Here is a 14,386-nt window from a genome sequence, read left to right on the forward strand (position 1 = left end):
ACTATTAGAAACATCTTAATAAAAGAAGCAGACCTTAACCAGCCTAAACACATGTTCAGCAATGATTTGGGTTAGTGGCACACCCTGCCAGTCTGCGAGTTTCTTATTTGTGTCATTAGCCATGGACCCAGAACATATATATAGGTTCATAGGTTCATACTAGGCTATCTGCCCTAGGGCATTTATAAGCCTAGCCAGAGTGTGTTTGGCTTTCGCCACCCATTTTAAATTAATTTTGCTATGCCTTTTTTTGAGGTTAGTATACTGTGCCTCTGTCTAACAGTGACACAGAAGTGATGGCTGGGGTAAACCTACGATCTCCCATCCACTTATCAAGATTCCTCTTGAAGAGAGTCAATGTGGGACTCTGCCTAACCTGGACTGGGATTTTATTCCAGAGTGAAGGGAGCCTCTGGGTTATGAATCTGTCCCTCCAGCATGTCCTATTTATTTCAGTGCTGAGGTTCAAGTCTCTCGAGCGCGTAGCTCAATGGGATTTGGATTTTCTGAGGTGCAGCATGTCCATTAATTCCGGGTTGGACATGGCTTTATACGTCAGGCACAGATCGCCTCTGAGCAGGCGGTATGCCACTGAGTAGAGCTGGAGTTTCTTTAACTGGGCAGCATATGGCATCTGTTTGAGCCCTTTGATCCTCTTGGTGAGGTACTTTTAGGGTCTTTACAGTTGCTGCAGGTGTCTGGTAAGGTACATCCCAAAAGGGGCATTGTACTCAATTATGGGCCTGATGAGGGATGAGTAAAGAGGCGATGACCTCCCTGATCTAGATGTTAATCCCTTCATGATTAGGTGGGCTATATAAAATGTTTTTCTAACCACTTTGTCCACGTGGTTGTCAAATGAGAGATTGCTATCAACTTGGGTCCCCAGGTCCCTAATGACTTCTTCTGTACTTAATGGATTACCACCTATGTGGTAATTTGTGGGCACTTTGTTTTTGCCAAAGGGGATGACTATACACTTTTGGCATTTAGCTTGAGGCCATGGCTCTGGCACCAGTTGTCTGTTTCTATGAGGCCCTTTTGGAGGATGCTTGTGTCGGCTGGAGAGTTGATTATGGCACCCAGTTTGCAGTCATCTGCGAACTTGGTCAGCCACAGTCCTTCCGTATTGGCCTGTACCGAGAAATATATACCAACAAGAGAGTCCCAGGACTGAGCCTTGTGGGATGCCACTTGTAACTGGTTTGGAGTGTGACATGGCTCCAGCAATTCTAACCATGTGGGTTCTGTCCTTGAGCCAGTTTGCAACCCATCTAGTGACATAGGGGTTTATATTTAAGCTGGTGAGCTTATCTATAATGCCCGAGTGGTGTATTGTATTGAAGGCTTTGCGAGGTCCAGGTAGGTTGTGTGGACCACCTTCCCTCGTCAATGGCCTTGGTGACTGTTTCAAAGAAATTGACCAGGTTTAAGAGGCAGGATCTGCCCTTAACAAAGCCAAACTGGGTAGGATCCAGTGTCTGTAGGTCCCCAATATCTTTATTTATGAGGTCCATGATGATCCTTTCCATAGCTTTGCAGACCAAGCTAGTCAGGCTTATGGGGCGATAGTTTCCAGGATCCGTTGAGGCACCACCTTTGTGGAGAGGGACCACTGTTGCTGTACGCCACTCTTTGGGTACATATCCTGTAGTAAGGCTAAGATTGAACAGTAGTTTTATGTTTGGGTTTAGCTCTTCTTGGAGTTCATGTAGGACGAGCCGGGACACCATCTGGTCCCATTGATGCTGTGTTTTTGCTTTGAGAGGCGGCTCTTACCTGAGCATCTGAGATGTCAGGGGCAGCACTCTGTTGGGATAGATATTTGTCCTTTGGTGGGGAGAGGGGAGAAGTTTGCACTGAACCTGTCAGCTAGGATCTTGGCCATGTCTGTGGGTTCGATGTATTTTTGTCATTTTGGACTAATTCTGAGCATATCTGGGAATTCCCACCCAGGTTCCTAACATAACTAAAGAAAGCCTTGTGATTATCCTTAGTGTCCTGTGCAATTTTTCTCTCGAAGCTGGCCTTAGACGATTTTATGAGTGGACGTAGTTTTTGCTAATGCTGATCAGAGATCCCTTCCCTTTTTGGGATTTTGCTATATCATGTAGTAGCTTCCTCCTTCTATTGTATAGTTTGTTTATGGCTGGGGTCCAGCAGACAGGACGTCTGCCTTTGGAGGATTGGGTCTTGGTTTTATTTGGGATTGCATGATCCATGCATTCCTGAAGGTGTTCATAGAATGTGTTTTTAAAGGATTCTGCGGTCTGGGCCGTATTTTCCACAGGCCCGGGGGCTTTGAAGGATTTTGCCTCGGTTTTGAGGCGTGTGAAATTTGCTATAGAGAAGTTTTTCACTGTGGTTTTCTGGGCAGGGGGTGGGGTCGGGATGTGAATATCCAGTGAGATTAGTTTATGGTCTGATCTTACCAGTGAGGGATACACTTCTGGTCTGGAGCATAGTGTCCCCATGTTGGTGATGATCAGGTCCAGTATGTTTTCCCCTCTTGTGGGAGTGGTAACAATTTGTTCCATAGCATTTGAGTTTATAAATTCTAGGAACCTTTGGGCTAGGTTGTTGGAGCTAGAGTAATGCTCCCAGTCTATGTTTGGGTAGTTGAAGTCACCCAATATAATGGTGTTTGGAGAGACCTTCATATTTTCCAGTATTCTCAGGAAGGCCAAGTGGGGTTCCTGTGTTTGGGAGGGTGGTCTGTAGCAGGCTCTAAACTGGAAGGCAGTTTTACCCACAGTTAGTTGCACATGGATAGTCTCTGATGCTTCGTGCTGTGCCACCAACCTGGAGGTGTGGGTATCTTTGAAATATTGATACTCCCTCCTTTTGTGGTTCGGTCCAAGTTTTGGGGCCGAAAAGCATGGTATGAGGTATAACCTGGTAGTGCTGGGGTGCTCTCGAGCCTTGAACCAGGTTTCTGTTACTGCACAGATATCGATGTTCTCCATGCTAAGGAGAGTTTCGAGTCGTGCATCTTGAGGTTTAGACTTCTGGCTAAGTAGCATTACTCTTAGTTTCTTATCCCTTGTGATACCTATGGAGGTGGGTTTGTCTTTTGAGCCTTGCCTAAAAAGGCACTATGGGGTAGCAAGAGCCTTTGCCAATATCCGAAAGCCCAGGGGTGACAGGTGCAAGCCGTCCCTAGCGAAGCATCGTGGCTTGTCGAGCATGTCATCCCAGGCTGACAGGCATTGGATCCCCTTTGAATGACACCAACACTTAAGCCAATTGTTGAAATTGATCATCTTGTCTTCATATTGTGGCATCATTCTTGGTGAGGGTAAGATGCTACTCAAGGTCAGGGTCATACCGGCCTGGGCTACATGCTCAGAGAGCTCCTCTATGTCTCTTTTCATGTAGCCCAGGGAGGATATTGATAATAAGACTGACCTGTGTAAATCCCCCCAAACAAATTGCTGATATAGGTCACACATATACTAGATGTAGGAATTATGCATGCTGTGGATTGTGCCTAGGAATGCTCCAGTTGATAGGATGGAGTCCCTTATAGTATGTAGGGCCTTTAATGCAATATGGGTGCAGTCAATAGTTCACAGTACCTCTGGGAAATGAACTATGTCATAAAATGCTTACATGGTGTTGTTTCTCTCCTCTGTTGTATATGGGAGCACATATACTCTCCCACATGCTAAGGCACGGCAATGGGAACTGGTGGAGTATCCTTGATACAGATGCCTGGGATATACACACCCTGTGCTCCATTGGTTGATTTATGGTCCCTGTGGTCGGAATTCTCAAAGCTATACATACTTTGGTGTTCACAAGTATGGGTACTCCATGCATCCCATAAGCCTGCTTAGGAGGGGAAACACATCTCAACCATTTCCTGCATAGTGCCTCAGTCTAAAGGGTAGCAGTCCACTATTTCTGTGTCATGGAGGGCATGGAAGGTTAGGAAGCAGAAGAATGACTTGGTGGCAATGCAGGTGATGGTGTGCAAGCACAACTTCTTACATATATATATATATATATATATATATATATATACATACATATATATACATACATACATATACATACATACATACACACACACACACATATATATATATATATATATATATATATATATATATATATATATATATATATATATTTACATTTGTTTATATATATATATATATATATATATATATATATATATATATATATATATATATATATATATATATATATATATATATATACCCTTGCACACACTCACACACACACACACACACACACACACACACACACATACATATACGTATACATATACATGTGAATATACATATACACATGCACATCAATATACATATAGATATACAGCTACATATACACATACCTGTACACATACATGTGCATATAAATGTACATATAGATATACATAAACATATACACATGCATATGCATATACATATACCTATACCCATACACATACATGTACATATACATATAGCTATATATAAACATACACATACCCATACTCACACATGTACATATATATGTATATATACATATACATGTACATATACGTATATATATATATATATATATATATATATATATATATATATATATATACATATACAGATATACATACACATACATATACATAAACACATACATATACATGTACATATACACATACATATACATATACATATGCATATACATCAGGTGTTTTCTCCTGTCTGCCTGATGAATCTGGGCATTTGGGGGCAATGCAGCAATTGCCTCATGTACACAGACAACCCTCTCCTCCTACCACCCAACACTACAACCTGTGAGAGATGCACTTATAGAGCAAAGCTGGAAGCAAAGCTGTCTTCACCCAGGACTGGACTAGACAGTCAAGAGGAGAAGGTAAACACTTGCACCACACTCATCACATAGTCCCTCAAAACCTCCACCACCAAAACACGCACATAGCAACACAAAACACACTACATTTGCGGAGGCTCTCAATAAAAATCTGCTCAAGCAACAGAGACCTCCAAAGCAGTAACACATGCAACCTCCACCCCCCAACACAACCCAAATGACACATAGCCCACAAACTCAGTGTGCCACTCAACCATAGCCCATAAGGCATAACAACATACCCAACACTCTGGTCATATGTGACTCTATAGTCAGGCACACTGATGTTCCACTCACCAGGCTAAACAAGGAGAAAGTTACTGTCAGCTGCCTGTCGGGTGCCAGGATCCACCACATAATGCATGCACTCAGGTCACTCCACGACAAGTACAAATATGTTATTGTCCATGTTGGTGTGAATGACCTGAGAAGTACCTCCCTGGACTACATGAAAAGAGACATGGAGGAGCTCTCCAATCTTGTAGCCTAGGCAGGTATGACCCTAGCCTTGAGTAGCATCCTGCCATTACCCAAAATGATACCACAGTACAACGACAAAATGATTGACTTCAACAATTGGCTAAGCTTCTGGTGTCATTCTAAGGGGATCCAGTATCTGTCTGCCTGGGATGACTTGATCGACAGACCATGATGCTTTGCCAGAGATGGCCTGCACTTGTCGCCCTTCGGATTCAGGATACTGGCTAAGGCTCTTGCCACCCCTATAGTGCCTTTTTTAGGCAAGATTCAAATGACAAATTCACCATGGTAACAGGTACAAGCAAGCAAAATCTGAGGGTAATGCTACTCAATGCTAGAAGTCTAAACCTCAAAATGCATTCACTGGAGTCACTCCTTAAAATGGAGAACATCAACGTCTGTGCAGTGACAGAGACCTGGTTCAAGGCTCCAGAGAGCACCCCTACATTACCAGGCTAAAAGTCATACCACACCTTTTGGCCACCTAATCTGGACCAAAACACTAAAGGTGGAGGCATGTCCATATTCATTAACGATATCCACACCCACCTGCAGGCTAGTTGCCCAACATAATGCATCCAAGATTATCCAAGTTCAACTAACTCTGGGCAAGACCAGAATCCAAACTGTAACTTGATACAGATCACCCACCATGCCCCAGGATTCCCACTCCTCATTTCTTGATACACTGGAAAATATTAGGGTACAACCCAACACCTTAATAATGGGTGATTTCTACTACCCCACCATTAATTGGGAAAACTACTCATGTACCAACTCTTTTGCACAACATTTTCTGGAATTCATAAATTCCAACGCGCTGGATCAACTTATCCGCACCCCCAACAGGAGCCAGCAATATCCTAGACCAGGTCATTACCAACATGGGCAACCAGTGTTCCACACCAGAGGTCAATTCCTCATTGGTTAGATCCAACCACAAACTAATCAGCCTAGTCATCCACGTCCCGCCCCCAACCCCCATTAGGGAAACCACCGTAAAAAATTCTCCAAAGCCAACTTCACACTTCTTAACACAGAAGTTGCAAACTTCACGACACCCATACAGATGGACAACAGAGGTATGACTGCTGAATCCTACACAAATGCACTTTACAATCACTTACACAAGTGCATGGATTGTGCTGTCCCTAACAGAACCAATATGCTATCCTCCAAAAAAAAGGAAGCGAATCTGGTGGTCCCCTGACATAAACAAACTCTACAACAGAAGAAAGAAACTGTTGCCAGAAAGAGTAAAATCCCATGACTGAAAGAACTCCCTGGACAGCCTCAGCATGAAGCTGAGATCCCTCATAAAATCCTCCAAAGCTAGTTATGAAAACAAAATCGCCACTGATTCTAAAGACAACCACAACGCATTCTATAGCTATGTCAGGAATTTCAATGGCAACACTCAGATCTGCTCTGAGTTACAGCACAATGGTACTAAATATACAGAACCAACTGATATTGTCAACATCCTGGCAGATAGGTTCAGTGCTAACTTTACCCCCCCACCCCATCCCCTAAAGGGCCCATCTCTATACCGGAAGAATGCAAAGTTCCTGTAATCATGGCTGCACAGGAAAAAAACACACTCTCCAAAGCCAAGGACACAGCATCCATGGGACCTGACAACATCCCAGGCTGTGTTCTACATGAACTACAGAATGAACTGGCACCCCAACTAAGCACCATGCTCAATCAAAGCCTCACCTCAGGCTTTGTGCCCACTGAATGGTGCACAGCAATGGTTATCCCACTCCACAAAGGGGGAGACAACACTGACCCAGGGAACTACCGCCCCATTAGTCTAATGAGCCTGGTCTGCAAGGCCATGGAATGTATCATCATGGAACTTACAAACAAAGACATTGGTAATCTCCAAACTCTGGACCCCACCCAGTTTGGGTTTGTAAAAGGCAGATCATGTCTCCTAAACCTGATTGACTTCTTTGAAGCAGTCACCAAAGCCGTAGACGAGGGTAAGGTGGTTCACACAGCCTATCAAGATCTCGCCAAGGCTTTTGACACCATCCCCCACTCTGGAATTGTAGATAAACTCACTAAACTAGGTATAAATCCCTATGTCACAAGATGGGTTGCAAACTGGCTCGCTGACATAACCCACACTGTGAAAGTAGCAGACTCCAAATCCAACTTCAGACCAGTGCCAAGTGGGATACCACAGGGTTCAGTCCTGGATGCTGTCCTGTTTGGTATCTACTTTTCTGAAGTACAAGCTAACACAGAAGGTCTTTGGCTAATGAAGTTCGCAGATGACTGCAAACTAGGAGCCATAATTGAAACTCCTAATGATGTGAACATCCTACAAAAGGGCCTCACTAAGACAGATGCCTGGTGTCAAAGTCATGGCATCAAGCTCAATGCCAAAAAGTGCATTGTCATCCTCTTTGGTAAAAACTCTGTACCCATGAGCTACTACATAGGTGGTAGTCTACTTAACACTGAACGTGTGATAAGAGACCTTGGGACACAGGTGGACAGTAGTCTCTCCTTTGATAATCACATCACCACAGTAGTCAGGAAATCCTTCTACATGGCACATGTCATCACAAAAGGTTTCTCATTTAGGAAAAAAGAGGTCATTGTTCTCCTCTACTCGTCACTCATTAGACCCAATATAGAGTACAATGCCCCTTTTGGTATGTACCTCACAAGACATCGACAACAAAAGGCTGCAGAAATACTCACAAAGAGGATTACAGGCCTCAAAGAGATGCCTGCGTAGACTGTCTCAAAAAACTCCAGCTTTACTTCGTCGGATATCACCTACTCAGTTGCAATCTCTGCCTAACATACAAAGCTATGTCAAACCCAGAGCTTTTGGACATGTTCCACTTAAAGAAATCCCAATCCCTCCATGCTACACGCTCTAGGGATCTAAACCTTGTCACCACAATAAACAGAACATGCTGGAGGGATAGATTCCTATCCCAGAGACTTCCCATACTCTGGAACAAACTACCTATCTATATCAAGCAAAGCTCCTCATTAGCACTCTTCAAGAAAAAGCTTGATGATTGGATGGGAAATAGGAAATTCACCCTGGGGATCACCTCTTTGGCTCTGCTCGATAGGGGCATAGGAAAATAATTTACTTCGGTAGAGAAAGCCAGGGTACCTTTTTGGCTAGGCTTGTATAGGCCCTAGGGCCGATAGCCTAATACCTACCTATTAACCTATGAACCTATATATACACACACACATATATATATATATATATATATATATATATATATATATATACGCACACACACATACACACATACACACATACATATATATATATATATATATATATATGCATTTATATGCAGATATATATATATATATATATATATATATATATATATATATATATGCATATATATATATATATATATATATATTGTATCTGCATATATATATATATATATATATATATATATATATATATATATATGCACATACATATAGCTATACATATACATATACATATGCATATACATATACATGTACATATACATATACACATACCCATACATATACATATACACATGCACATACATGCACATATAGATATACATAAACATAATACATACATATATACATATATGTATACATATACATATACACATTCATATACATATACACATAGATATAAATATATACATACACATACCCACAGACATAAATGCACATATACATATGCACATGCATATACATATACACATACACATACATATACATATACACATGCACATATAGATATACATAAACATATATACATACATATACATATACACATACACATGCATATACATATACATATAGAGATACAGATACACATACCCATACATATACAGGTACGTATACATATACATGTACATATGCATATACATATACATATACATTTAAATATAGATATACATATAAATATACACATACATATACATATGCACATCCATATACATACACATATATTTATGCACATACACACACATATATATATATATATATATGCACATACACACACACACATATATATATATATATATATATATATATATATATATATATATATATATATACATAAACATGTATACATATGCATATACATATACACATGCACATACATATACATATAGATATACATCTACATATGCACATACATATACATACACATATACACATACATGTACATACATACATATACATATATCTACATATGCACATACATATACATATATCTACATATGCACATACATATACATATATCTACATATGCACATACATATACATACACATATATTTATACACATATACATATACACATGCACATGCAGATATATATATATATATATATATATATATATATATATATATATACATAAACATGCATACATATACATATACACATACACATGCATATGCATATGTATATATACACATGCACATACATATAGATATATATATCTACACATGCACATACATATACATATACACATACACATACATGCACATATACATTTACATATACATTTAAATATACATATACATATGCATATACATATACACATGCATATATATATATATATATATATATATATATATATATATATATATATCCATAAACATGTATACATATACATATACATATGTATATGTATATGCATATACATATACACATGCACATACATAAACATATAGATATATATCTACACATGCAAATACATATACATATACACATACACATACATGCACATATACATATAAATATACATACACATATCCACCTACATATACATGTACATTTACATCTCCATCAACATATACACTTGCATATACAGATACACATACATATACATATGCACATACATATACATGTAAACATGCACATACATCTACATATATAGACATATACATATACATACACACATACATATACATATATGCATACACATTCACATACATATACACATAAATATACATAAACACATACACATGCATATACACATACATATACATGTACATATAGATATATACATACACAAACATTTACATATACATGTACATATACATATACACATACACCTACATATGCATATATTTATTTGTATACATATACATACACACATGCATATATACATATATATATATATATATATATATATATATATATATATATATATACATATACACATACATATACACATACGGTTACATTTCATAATCTTGAATTACTGAAATCCCAAATTTCAGTAACCCGAGACCATGAAGGCAAAAACCAGAAGGCCGAAAGTGCATAAGAGCAAATTTGAATATCTCGAATCCACACATGCATTTCAGATATGTTATGTGTAGTGTTATGGTGCCTGAAACTGCAGGTGAGTGAGTGTTTGTGTGTGTTTTTGTATGTTGTGTGTATGGGTAAGGGTAGGGAGGTGTAAGTGTGAGTGTGAGTGTTGGATTTGGCGGAGTTTGTGTATGTGTGATGTGTATTTGTGTGCGAGCGAGTGGAGGATGATGTGGTGTGAGTTTTTTTTTTTTTATGTTATGTGCGACCTCGGAGTTGGTATATATAAGTAGGGGGGTGTGGGGGTGCAGGGAGGCTTGCCCCCCTGCTTATATGTAATGTAGGGTGTGTGGTTTATGTGCTGTGGGTGGATTGGTGTGTGTGTTATGTGGTGCATGGTGTATGTATGTTCATGATTGTCTGATTCGGGATTGTGGATTTTGGCATTGTGAATGGTTCAACTTTATAGTTTTGGGTTACTGAAATTTGGGATTTTAGTAATTTAAGATTATGAAGTGAAACCACACATACACATATGCATACATATACATATATACATACACACATATACATGTGTTACACAAATGCTTACACATAAAATATACAGAACCATATACATATCTACTAAAATGTTGCCTACCTCATATATGCTTTCAAGAGCTCTCTCCTGTAACTCTAGGATTTCACTGCAATAAACAAATGGTGGTCCTGTCTCATCATATCAGATGTATACTTCGCTGGATCACGTTGCCATGTTGCTTAACTTCATTTGCTACGACCATTGTTTTAAGAATGTAGCTTACTTCCATGTCATCATATGGTAATTTGCATACCATGGCGGCTGCTGTATTTCACAGCCTAGAAAGGTCACTCTAAGTTTGTCTCTGAATCACTCCCTTCCTGGGTGTGGCCTGTTTTGACACAGATTTGCTTATCATGATGCAATATTGGTTCACATGGAGTGACAACTAACTGAAATAATGCTTCATATTCTGTAATTCTTATTAATAAATGGCTGAGGAAAACAATATAGCAACCTTTTCAGCAGTGCTGTTCCTTATACACATATCATCGGCTGTTTATGTTATCATCACCTTTTACTGTGGGGACACAAATGATACATAAACAGAAGATTACAACATATGTGTAGGTAAAAAGTGCAGTCTGTGTGGGAAGAAAAGGTTCATTGTTGTACCTCTCACTAATTATTGAATAAAAATAAAATGTGATGAATCCTGCAAATAAGAGTATGCAGCATTTTGTTTCGTTTTTCCAAATGTAATTGAATTCTTTAAAATAACAACTATTCCCAAATTATACAGATTTTGATACTTCAAACTGTAAAACAAACTGTGATTAAGCCAGTTTTCAGAACTAGCAGGAAACAGCATCAAACTAGGTAGCAGAAAAAGAGAAATCTGTGTATTCATACCCCTGCAAGTACAGATGTGGAAAAATACATAAAGTACTGCCAAGGAAACAGAGCAGATAGTCAGCTCCTCAGGGCATTTCACTATCTGCTGCAGTGAACATAAAAGGTTACTACTGGATAAATGTTTAGTTATGGTGCAGCAACGAATGGAAATAATTGCTTTTTCATGTTGCCAGATCTGTTATGATTTTAGTATCCATCGAATATACCCATGTTTTATTCTGTATCACATATTTATGACTGCTACAGCAAATCATAACTCTTGAAATGTCCTCTTCTCTGTATAGCTGAGGTCTTTGGAGGTCTTACTGTTAGACACTGAACTGGAAATTATTTTTCTATAACTTAGAGGTAGCACCAAGAAAAATGAATGCTTTATACAGTGCTTTAAACAAATATAAATTATTTTTTAAATAAAACACAATGACTTTGGCAAGGATTCTTTAACATTATGCCCCACATAATAGGGCTGGTACACAGAAGAAATGCATGTAAAGTCTTGCATGATTCAGATGCATGATACACAGTTGGGAAAAAAATGTATTCACTTTTAGTGCATTGTGTAGTTATTGCACTCCATACCCTGAGAGCACATGCAAATACACTCCCATAATATTACAAAATTCAGAGACTTTTCACCAATGGTATATTGACTGGTCCTAATGAAGAAATTGACAGAGATATAACTGTTTCTACAAATGATACAGGGTTGTAATCACATGATCTGTTGCTCAGGTAGCAGGGTTAAGTGACAATATAATTGGAGAAAAATAATTTATGACGCTATTTTTGGTAGAAGAACTACTACTGGATTAGAACATCTCCTGTGGTGCAGGCAAACTTCAGCCATATGTGCCAATGCCCGCACACACAATCATACTGTGAAGCTACCACCAATGGGAGCTCTTGCAACACCAGATCTTGTCATTACCACAATATGGTAATGACCCTAGCTTTGCTATGTCTAATGGACGTAAAATGTTTTGTGAATCGTTGTGTGGTATGATTGTGGAGCACAGGAGAACAGAAATCAGCTCTTTAGTAGTTATAAAAGAGCAAACATCACACCTTACTAAGTAACTGTCTTCCTAAGTAAGTCTTCCCTGATGTATAAGGTAGCACTATGCTGCTTCACATATCGCCACACAGCTATTCTGTCTGTGGCACTTGTGCATGTGGACTCCATACAGTGCCACAGTATGAGCACAGCAACACAATTCAAAGACATAGCAAGCATTTTGTTAGGTCCTTGTCATTATCAAGAGCCAGGATTATGAACTGCAAAAGTGACAAGTGCCATTGCAAACATCACGAGCAGATTGCATGCACGAAACTGCATGCAATGTCTATGACTAGCATCACATATAATGTAACTTCTGTACTACAATGTTTACTTACCTGATATCATAATGAGGAAGATGTAGATGCAGCTCTGAGAATTGTGTTTAGCTGCTACCTAGATAAGGAGAATGTGCAAGGTGTTAGCGTCCTTCCGTTTAACGTTTTTACACTCCTCTAGCCTTCAATGAAACAAACAGAATGCACTTATTATGCTGGGTGACTACACATTTTAACACAGCCAAAGGATTGCGTTATCACCCCACTAACCAAAATAAAACCTAGCAGTCCACACAGCTAGACCCACCTATCATCTATGAGCCACACTCCTGCACTCTGTATCAGTGAGTGGTACCCAGAAATAGTGTTGCTGCATACACTAAGGTGAAGGAGGTCGCACAGATAAATGACACTAGTGGTAATTTTGGGGTGCTGTGTCTTTCCCACATGATAAAAGTCTGGCAGCACTGATCTATCTGCCAGTTCCAGGATGCTAGTATCATTAAAAGTGGGGTGTTGAGCACCTTATTGCCGCTGTACTCCTAGCTCGCCATGTCTGCTTCAGTTCTGCACCGTCTTCTAAAAACAAAAGACATTGAGTTATGTATAGCTAGATAAAAGCTCATGGTGAAACGTAAGCTCACGCACATTATGTTTGTCATTTTTACTTTTAGAGATAAAAATACATTATTAAAAAAAATCTGAGGCATGCTCTTTGTAAAGCTACTAATCCTCTGCATAGTACAGTTAAAAAAGCCCCTCTGGGCCAATCCCAGCCTAGACATATTGATAACCCTCTGTGTCCTGTGGTCACAGTGCTATGCTATGGGTCACTAGTGATTTACACAGGCTTCTTGTCTCTTGTGAAACTGTTGCAAGATGCAGGTGAGTGATTTCTTCATAAAAGCATAATAAATTCATTGTAGCTGCCTGTAATTATAAAACAGAGTACT

This window comes from Protopterus annectens, chromosome 4.part0 (genome assembly GCF_019279795.1).
Source record: "Protopterus annectens isolate FY-2018-M chromosome 4.part0, PAN1.0, whole genome shotgun sequence".
Taxonomy (NCBI): Eukaryota; Metazoa; Chordata; order Ceratodontiformes; family Protopteridae; genus Protopterus; species Protopterus annectens.